Raw genomic sequence first — 10,199 nt, 5'->3', positions numbered from 1 at the left:
TTCTTCATTCTGGGTTCGTAATTTGCTTATATGCAACAAGTGACGACTGCTATTGTTTATTATTACTCGCTAGCTTTCATGCTACAGTTATTGCTTATTCTTAGCTGTCATGCTAAATGTTTTGTTTTCCCTTTTGTGTGCCTTCGTGCCAAGTTTAGTGTTTTTCCGTTTATTATTCCTAGCCTCCGTGCTAGCGCCATTTGTTTACCTTTTTCTATTAGCACCAGTGTTTTTGTTCTAGCCTGTTTTACTACTTTAATAAATCCTTTATTTCATACCTTTTGCTGTGTTCTTGCCAACCAGACGTTACAAATAACTCATTTTCTTGTCATCATATTCTGTGATTATTATTATTATTATTATTTATTATGTATTAAAATGACTGGCTGCAAAAAGTACGACACATGTTTGACTTCACAAAAGGTGATTTTTCGCCGTGATCCAAACATCCGCAGTAACCTCCTGTCACCACAGGTGTCATTCAAACCAGCGGTCTCGCCCTGACGTCGGCCGCCATGTTGGAACACCTCCTGACTTTGGGAAGGTGTCAGAGAAGACGAGCACAAAAGTCCAAAAAGAGCACTTCAACAATCAAGTGGGCGCGACCGAAGCCCAAAAAGCAATATTTGACGGCGCGCTAATCCCCGCTTTTAAGTGGGCCGCACAGAGCGCGATAAGCCCGGAGGTTAATGCGGAGGCGTCGCTCCGCCGTCCTCGCCACTGACAGCCCCTGACAGGCGCGCGCGGCGGCACGCCGTGTTTATGCTAATGCGTGCAGCCCTGGCCAGATCCTACGCCGCGGAGCGCAGAGATAGAAACGTCATGGGCTCGTCATGGCGCCGCTCACTAACGCGTGCCAAGCTATGCGGGATCCCAGTGTCCCCCTTTGGGAGGCAGGGGAGGGGGGTGAGGTTGATGGCGGGGAGTGGAGAAGAACTGAGGGGGTGGGTAGCGATCAACCAACCCCCCGCAGAAGCATCAACTGCATTTCCACCTTTAGTTTGACGGCCTCTTGAGGTCCTTACAGCTGCAGCTAAAGCGCCGCTAGCCTTCATCTGCAACTCCAGGTTAGCACGTGCTAAAAACGCCACAATAGGTCTTAACACATTTTTACTAATAACATGTATTGTTGCTCTGTTTTCTACTTTCACTTATATTTCAGTGACACTAATAAAGTTAAAGGCCTACTGAAACCCACTACTACCGACCACGCAGTCTGATAGTTTATATATCAATGATGAAATATTAACATTGCAACACATGCCAATACGGCCTTTTTAGTTTACTAAATTACAATTTTAAATTTCCCGCGGAGTTTTTTGTTGAAAACGTCGCGGAATGATGACGCGTATGACGTCTCGAGTTGGAGGGGACATATTAGCGCAGCACCACTAGCGGCTAAAAGTCGTCTCTTCTCATCGCGCAATTACACAGTATTTTGGACATCTGTGTTGCTGAATCTTTTGCAATTTGTTCAATTAATAATGGAGAAGCCAAAGTAGAAAGATGGAGGTGGGAAGCTTTAGCCTTTTACCACACAAACACATGATGTTTCTTTGTTTAAAATTCCCAGAGGTGAAGCTTTACTATGGATCAGAACGGGCAAGCGAACATGGATCCCGACCACTTGTCAACCGGCAGGTTTCGGTGAGAAAATTGTGGTAAAAAGTAGCCTCTTACCGGAAATCCGCGGAACTTCTGTTGTGCTGCTGCTGCCGTGACTACTTCCCTCAGAGACTGGCGTCAAGACACCCGTGGACACACTCCTCCGACTATCAGGTACTCTATAATCTCACTAAAACAATAGCAACACGACAGAAAGATAAGGGATTTCCCAGAATTATCCTAGTAAATGTGTCTAAAAACATCTGAATCGCTCACAATCGCCTTTTTTTTTTAAACTTTATTTTATTTTAATGTTTTTTTCTAGTCCTTCGCTATCAATAGCCTCAGCCATGAATCTTTCATCCTCGCTCAAATTAATGGGGAAATTGTTGTTTTCTCTGTCCGAATAGCTCTTTTTGTTGTAGGCTCCCATTATAAGCAATGTGAGGATGTGACGAGCCCTCACACGGGTGACGTCATCGTCTGCTACTTCCGGTAAAGGCAGGGCTTTTTTTATTAGTGACCAAAAGTTGTGAACTTAATAATCAATGTTTTCTACTAAATCCTTTCAGCAAAAATATGGCAATACCGCGAAATGATCAAGTATGACACATAGAATGGACCTGCTATCCATGTTTAAATAAGAAAATCTCATTTCAGTAGGCCTTTTAATGTACCACTGATAGTCACACACACACTCAGTGTGGTGAAATGTGTCTTCTGCATTTGACCCATCCCCTTGTTCCAGGTGAGGGGTGCAGTGAGGAGCAGCGGTGGCCACGCCCGGGAATCATTTTGGTGATTTAACCCCTAATTCCAACCCTTGATGCTGAGTCCCAAGCAGGGAGGTAATGTGTTGTCCCGATACCAATATTTTGGCACCAAAATGCATTTGTGGGCTGGCATGGCTCAGTTCGTTCAGTGGTCGTGCCAGCCAGCAACTTAAGGGTTGCAGGTTTGATCCCTGCTTGCGCCATCCGAGTCACTGCCGTTGTGTCCATGGGCAAGACACTTTACCCACCTGCTCCCGGTGCCACCCATGCCGGTTAAAATCTAACTTGAATAAGGGGTTTCACTATGTAAAGCGCTTTGAGTCACTAGAGAAAAGCGCTATATAAATATAAATCCCTTCACATAAATCACTTCGCTACTTTTCATAATGAAAGGGACCGCCAACTTTACAAACAACAACAAACGACAAAAGATATCAATGTAATCATTGTCGTATCCTGTACTTGGTATCATTACAGTCGTTATTTATATAGATCCACCCCTTTGTTTACATTCAGTCGTGCTAGCTTGCTGTTAGCGGTTAGCGGATAGCTATCGTATCCTCCTACGGTGTGTAGCGAAGCATTTTTAGCTATCATACTTGGAGACAAGGATTAGTGATTTAGAAGTAGCTAAAAACACTGTGGAGGGATGTTAGCCGCTAGCTATGTGTTAAAGCAGTGTTTGGAACTTCCCCTTTAGCGTTAGTTTTGGGGCCAAAACAGGCCAATTCTCCCTCCTCTGTCTCCACATGGTTTCTGCTTGCAAGTGCTCCGTGAGTGTCTTGACTCACATGCACCAGTAATGTCACTATGGTGCGATATATTGTCCATAATCACTAACAAATGCCAAAAGGTATCAATGTAATCATTGTCGTATCTTGTATTTGGTATCAATTAATTGATATTTAAGTAGAGCCGCCCCTTTGTTTACATTCAGTAGTGCTAGCTCGCTGTTAGCGGTTAGCTATCGTATCCTCCTACAGTGTGCAGTGAAGCGTGTTTTTAGCTATCACTCGTGTTGCAGGGATGAAACTTTATAAACCATAACACATGCCAAAATATATCAATGTAATCATTGTCGTATTTTACCATGAATTGATTAACATAAACTTAAACAAGTTGAACAACTTATTCGGGTGTCACTATTTAGTGGTCAATTGTAAGGAATATGTACTGTACTGTGCAATCTACTAATAAAAGTTTTAATCAATCGATCAATCAATCAATCTTGTACTTGGTATCATTACAGTCGATATTTATACAGATTCACCCATTTGTTTGCATTCAGTAGTGCTAGGCATGTTTAGCTATCACTCGTGCTGCAGGGATGATACTTTATAAACAATAACAAATGACAAACAATATCTATGTAATCATTGTAGTATCTTGTACTTGGTATCATTACAGTCGATAGTCATCCACCCATTTGTTTACATTCGATAGTGCTAGCTCGCTGTTAGCGGTTAGCTATCTTATCCTCCTACGATGTGCAGCGAAGCATGTTTAGCTATCACTCGTAAAGCAGGGATGATACTTGCAGGTTGAAGATTGGTGATTTAGAAGTAGCTAAAATCTCTGTGGGGGGACGTTAGCCCCTAGCTAGGTGTTAAAGCAGTGTTTAGAACGTCACCTTTACCGTTAGTTTTGGGGCCAAAACACGCCCATTCTCCCTCCTCTGTCTCCACTCTGTTTCTGCTTGTAAGTGCTCTGTGTGTGTCTTGCCTCACATGCACCAGCAATGTCCCCGAAGTGCGCCATCTTGTCCATGAATAAACCCAAAAAGTACCGTTATATTTCAAAGGCAGGATACTTGTAGGTAAGGATTAGTGATTTTTAAGTAGCTACAAACACTGCGGAGGGACGTTAGCCACTAGCTGTGTGTTAGAGCAGTGTTTGGAACGTCACCTTTACCGTTAGATTTGGGGCCAAAATTCCCCCACTCCCCCTCATCCGTCCCCACATTGTTTCTGCTTGCAAGTGCTCTTGACTCACATGCATCAGCAATGTCACCACGGCACGCCATCTTCTCCATGGGGGGGTACCGTTATTTTTTTGTGAATTCAATAGTACCGCAGTATTTTGTTATTATTATTATTAGCATTATTATTATTTTTATTATTATTAATATTATTATCCATCCATCCATTTTCTACCGCTTATTCCCTTTGGGGTCGCGGGGGGCGCTGATGCCTATTATTATTATTATTATTATTATTATTATTAATAGTAGTATTAACGGTACACTGTACAACCCAAGTAGACACTTGAAACGTCGTCATAGTCGAACGCCGACACATTTTTGCATCAATGGTTGATGAATGGTGTTCCCCCGCCCCCTTTAATCAAAATCTCCCCAAACTTGTCCCATTCATTTGTGCAACATTTGTGCTGCAAAATATGTTTTTTTGTCATTGTGTTTGTGTCGTCGTTTTATAATTATTATGTTATTAATGTGTTTTATTCATAACCAGCCCCCCCACTTTGTCAAAATTTCCCCAAACGGGTCCCATTCATTTGTGCTACATTTTGTGCTGCAAAATGTTTTCATCTTAGTTTTTAATTTTGTCATTGTATAGTTATGTTGTTAACATGTAATTAACATGTTATTATTCATAACCAGCCCCCACACACTTTGTCAAAATCTCCCCAAACTTGTCCCATTCGTTTGTGCTAAGCTTGTGCTGCAACATATATTTTTGTCATTGTGTCTTTGTTGTTATAAAGTTATGTTATTAACACGTAATTAACATGTTATTATTCATAACCAGCCCCCTCCCTATCCCCCACCCTGTGAAAATCTCCCTAAACTTGTCCAATTAGTTTGTGATACATTTGTGCTGCAATATGTTTTGTCTTAGTTTTTATGTTATCGTTTTATAGTTATGTTATTAACATTTACAGTTAGTATTGGGGCCAACATACGCCCATTCTCCCTCTTCTGTCTCCACACTGTTTCTGCTTACATGTGCTCTGTGTGTGTCTTGACTCTGTTAGGTTGAGTTTGTGACGAACCCCAAGATGCAGAGAATGCGGCAGGCATTGTGAAGGTAAACTTGATTTAGTTTAACACTAAAACAAGAACAAACAAAAGGGTACAAACAAAAGGCGCGCACAAGGCGGAGAACAAACTTGGCTATGAACAAAAACTAGCACAAAGGCTAACTGTGGACTAGAAACAAAAACACTTAGTGCGACACGAAGGAACTATGACATGAGCAAAGTGAACAGAAGTAGACACAGCTACAACGATAAGTATTAATGACATTGACAGGTATTGGTGACAATAATCCAGCACTGACTGGAAGGGAAGGCAGCTTTAAATAGTATCTGGCTGATTGACACCAGGTGTGGCCAGGTGCCAATCAGCCACAGCTGGGGAGACACAGCACTCATGGAGACAAAAAGGAAACGGACACAATAAGAGCGCTGACAGGAAACAAAGACAAATGCAGAGGAAAAACTAAAACATGGCAAACCTGTCAGGGACAAGCCTGACAGACTCACATGCACCAGCGATGTCACCACAGCGCGCCACCTAGTCCATGGAAAAAATAAAATAAAAATTGGAATTCATTAGTACCACATTACTTTATTGGTACCGGTACCGGTACCTGTACAACCCAAGTAAACACTGGTCATAGTCAAACGCCGTCACATTTTTACATCCATGGTTGATGAATGGTGTCAGTGCGGTGACCCTGTGGAGGTGCGAGCAAGGTGGTGACATTGAGAGGTCACATGGTATCCTCAACCCCACCCCCCTCCTGTGCACGTCTCCTCCCGCCTGCGTTCTGCCTTTCATTCTAATCTGATGATAATGATATTTGCCGAGGACGACCTCTGCTTGCACAGTGTAATTACCCCCCCGCTCTCTATGAGCTCACCTATTGGAAATCGATGCCCATAAGAAGGCGCCATCACTGCTTATTATTATCAATGCTGGCCTTTCTTTACCGCCGCATTCCATTTAATACCTCATCTGCACACTTTTTTCCCTTTGGCTTCACACCTTGGCTTTTATCAGTTCTCTCATGACATCACAAATGCACACTTTTTCACACGTGTTGTACATCAGACACACACGTGATGCTTCAGTAGCACTTTGTGTTTACTCTTCAAATCAGGTGGTCTTGGAAGGCGCTTTATCAGTTCATGCTCCAAGACCAGATAGGACAGCTCCAGTCTCTAGAAGGACTCTTTTGGGAGAAATGGAGAGTCGTGTGCCTGGCAACTCCTTTCCGCCAAAGACATTGAAGCCGTCTATATATTTGGAACTGTGATAACGGGTCATCTGCTGATAAGATCAAGTGTCGCTCGTGCCGATCGAAAGTTTCGAACACGATGGCAGCTGTTCAGGGCTGTGTTTTCTGAATTGAATCGCAAATCGGACAAAATCTCGGAGAAGCTTTCCGCTCTGCAAAGGCAAAATTAGGATCAATTTGAAAACCAGAACAGAGAATGAGCTCTTGTCTTTAGAGCAGGGGTCACAGACAAGCGGCCCGCGGGCCAATTGCGGCCCGCGAGACGTTATTTTGCAGCCCCCATCATACTATGAAATTCTAATGTTAGTGCAGCCCGCGAGTTTTATATGAATGCCGCTTGACAACAATGTGTTAGTTGGCACCAAAATGGCTCTTTTAACGTTCTGGGTTGCCTACCCCTGCGTTAGTAGAAAAGCCGCAAATGAGTGGAAGCGAGAGATGTTGCCATGGAGACGAGGGTTTTCTTACGTTTTATTACACCTGTCCGTCAGTAATAACAGTCTGGACCGATTCAAACCGTTATTTGTAGTGATGTCTGATAATATCGGACTGCCAATATTATCGGCCGATAAATGCTTTAGAATGTAATATCGGAAATTATTGGTATCAGTTTCAAAAAGTAAAATGTATGACTTTTTAAAACGCTGCTGTACGGAGTGGAACACGGATGTAGGGAGAAACACAGAGCGCCAATAAACCTTAAAGGCACTGACTTTGCGTGCCGGCCCAGTCACTTAATATATACGGCTTTTCACACACAAAAGTGAATGCAACCCATACTTGGACAACAGCCATACAGGTCACATTGGGATTTTTACACCTTCATTTAGATGAAGAATTATCATAATCGTCATTAAGGGTTTGACATCCAAGTTTAAGTTGGATGTCAAATTCGACCAACTTCTCGGCTTACGTCCACAACCTTCTGCTATCCAGGTGAGAGGCACGATTTATAATCTACAATTAACTTTCACCAACTCAGAGGCGATGCAGCAACTCAGTACGTCATTATAGCAGTTCAGTTTAGTTCAGTTACAGGTTATTTGGAACATGCATATGATACAATGCAACTAATCACATATTTCCACTTGTTTTATTACAGCACGTCCGAATCTGAGCTTATTTAGTCCTACTCCTTTTCATTCCATAGCAATTGCATCCCGTTTCCTTGGAAGTTCTCTGTAACATAACAGTGAACACATAAATAATATACCATAGTTAGTAAACAAATATTAGATATATAAATAATCTTTGTCTCAATTTAAGAAAAAAAGAGGGTTCAAGATGTTCATCCTAATTCTTGTTCTATGTACTTTGTGAACACTTGCAGTTTGAACATTCTCTTAAACTGAATCATATTGGTGCTTTGTTTGATTTCTTTGGTTAATCCATTCCATTCCAGCATGAACTAATTAGCTCTCTTTGATCAAAGTGCTGCAAAAATAGTTTGTCTGTGTCAGCACTTATGATAACAATGTCGCTAATACTTGTTGAATATTCAGGTCACCAGATAAAAATGGAGTAATGTTGGCGGTTTGTGGATGTTTTTTTTTTAGAGGGCTTTATTCGCACAATAGTTTACTCCCATAACCTTTACCATTACCATGAATTGATTAACATGGACCCTGACTAAAACAAGTTGAAAAACTTATTTGGGTGTTACCATTTAGTGGTCAATTGTACGGAATATGTACTGAACTGTGCAATCTACTAATAAAAGTTTCAATCAATCAATCAAAAAAAGCCAAAGTGTTAGCCACCTCAGACTTGCCATATTTTACGACTTAGAATGCATACAAGAAGAAATTGTGTTCTTGTCTGAAGGACTGTGAATGAAAACCCCCCAAAAGAGGGCAGTTCCCCTTTTAGAACCCTTTACAGGCTAACATGTGGGCGCGACCTTCCAAGCCGCATGAAGCCCAAACTTGTTAGTTTATGGGGAAAGTCTTTGCAGCGACCTTCCTGCCGGTTATTGGCAGCCTTGTCAACGAGATAAGAGCGTCGCTGCTGGGATCCCGTCAACAAGCGCAGAGTTGACACAAACTTTCTCCACTAAAAAGACCACCATGTGGACTTTAGAGTCGCCGGGACCTTGAAGGCGGCAACAGTTTCACTCGTACGTCTCGGCTCCTCCCGCGCTTCTCTTTTATTGATCGGCCGTAGTGTTCAACATGGAGGTCGGCCGTGTTTTTATGAGGTCCTTGAAGCCAGTAACTCCGCCATGAGCGTTTATTTGACGACGGCGGTCAGCGCTGACCGTGCCTGCGAACTTCCCTCCGACTCATCAGACGTCGCCTGAAGGACGCTGAAGGCATGGAGTGGTCGCAGAGGACAGAGGAGGTGGTCGATATGTTTGTGCTCGCTGGACGTCCAGCTGTGCCCCGGGTGGTACGCCGCAAATGAGGAAATGTTTGTGGGGGAGGGGCGGGGGCGCTGGCAGGTAACATATGCAAACTGTGACCTTTGAACCCCAGAAGTCATTCCAATGTGACGTGGTTGGTCCTCTCAAAGACAATCGATTTTCTTGTCCAGACTCTGTCCAGGGATGTTATCTTTGTAGTACCATTTCCCTTTGATAACACAGTATGTATAATAATAATATAATATAAAAATACAATAAATATACCTAAATGTATATTTTATGCTGGATCTATTCTCTCTTTTATGCTGACCTTTTTTTTTCTGCAGCTGTTGGTTGATTTATTATATATTGTATATATTATTGTGGAGAGGCGGAGCCAACGGGCCGACGGCGGGGCAGGGCACGCTGCAGCTCTGCCCAGGATGGTACCAAGGAGGCGGAGAATGCGGCGGAGCGGGGAGGCGGGGCGTGCTGGGAGAGACGCCGCCGCAATCTAATTCAGGTGACGTGGATCGTACACCGGCACACAATTAACTTTTCTCCTCTGGCTGTATAAAAGGGGAGAAGGAGGAAAGATCAGGGAAGGAGTAGGAGAACCAGCAGCGGAACCTGACGAGTGAAAACGACCGAGAGCGAGCCGAAGACAGCGACTGAAAGCGAGCAGGAGAGGAGCAGCTGAAAAGCGATCCGACCAAAAGACAATGCTTGTGTTATTGAAAAATAAACAAGAGTCAAACCTGCAAAGCGATGTCCTTCCTGAATGGTCCGTGGAACCCGCACAATGATGGCAGGAGTTTGTCACAATTATATAAAATATAATATAATAATATATCAGTATATACTATATACTGTATATATAATATGTAAATATCAAATACCGTATGTTATATTTTATATTGCCACTATGGTACATTTTTAGTCTATTTAATACCTGCATTATCCTTTCCATCCTTACCCTTTCCATCCTTTGAAACTGAGCTACTGTGTGGAATAATTTCCCTTGTGGATCAATAAAGTTTGTCTCAGTCCAAATCTATACCTAGGAGTCCATACTGGTACTTTTTGGTCCTGCTGTGTAGGCTCATGTGACAATAAATGTTTATTGGTTTTTTAATAGTATTTCCAAGTATGCATTGATTTCAGTTTGTCCCAAGTGTGTTGCCATAGTCAGGAAGTAGGATTTTACCTTAGGTTGAA

At 42.6% G+C, this 10,199-nt stretch overlaps 1 long non-coding RNA gene across 1 annotated transcript; it reads left to right on the top strand.

The window, feature by feature from the left end:
• The first annotated feature begins 2,353 nt into the window (after positions 1 to 2,353).
• LOC133555661 (uncharacterized) lies at positions 2,354 to 9,704 on the top strand. Its single transcript, XR_009807358.1, has 3 exons — positions 2,354 to 2,453; positions 5,373 to 5,425; positions 9,329 to 9,704. It is a non-coding gene; the product is annotated as an uncharacterized LOC133555661 (long non-coding RNA).
• The last annotated feature ends 495 nt before the right edge of the window (positions 9,705 to 10,199 follow it).

Source organism: Nerophis ophidion, linkage group LG07 (genome assembly GCF_033978795.1).
Source record: "Nerophis ophidion isolate RoL-2023_Sa linkage group LG07, RoL_Noph_v1.0, whole genome shotgun sequence".
NCBI lineage: Eukaryota > Metazoa > Chordata > Actinopteri > Syngnathiformes > Syngnathidae > Nerophis > Nerophis ophidion.
This window is presented reverse-complemented; position numbering and strand designations above follow the sequence as displayed.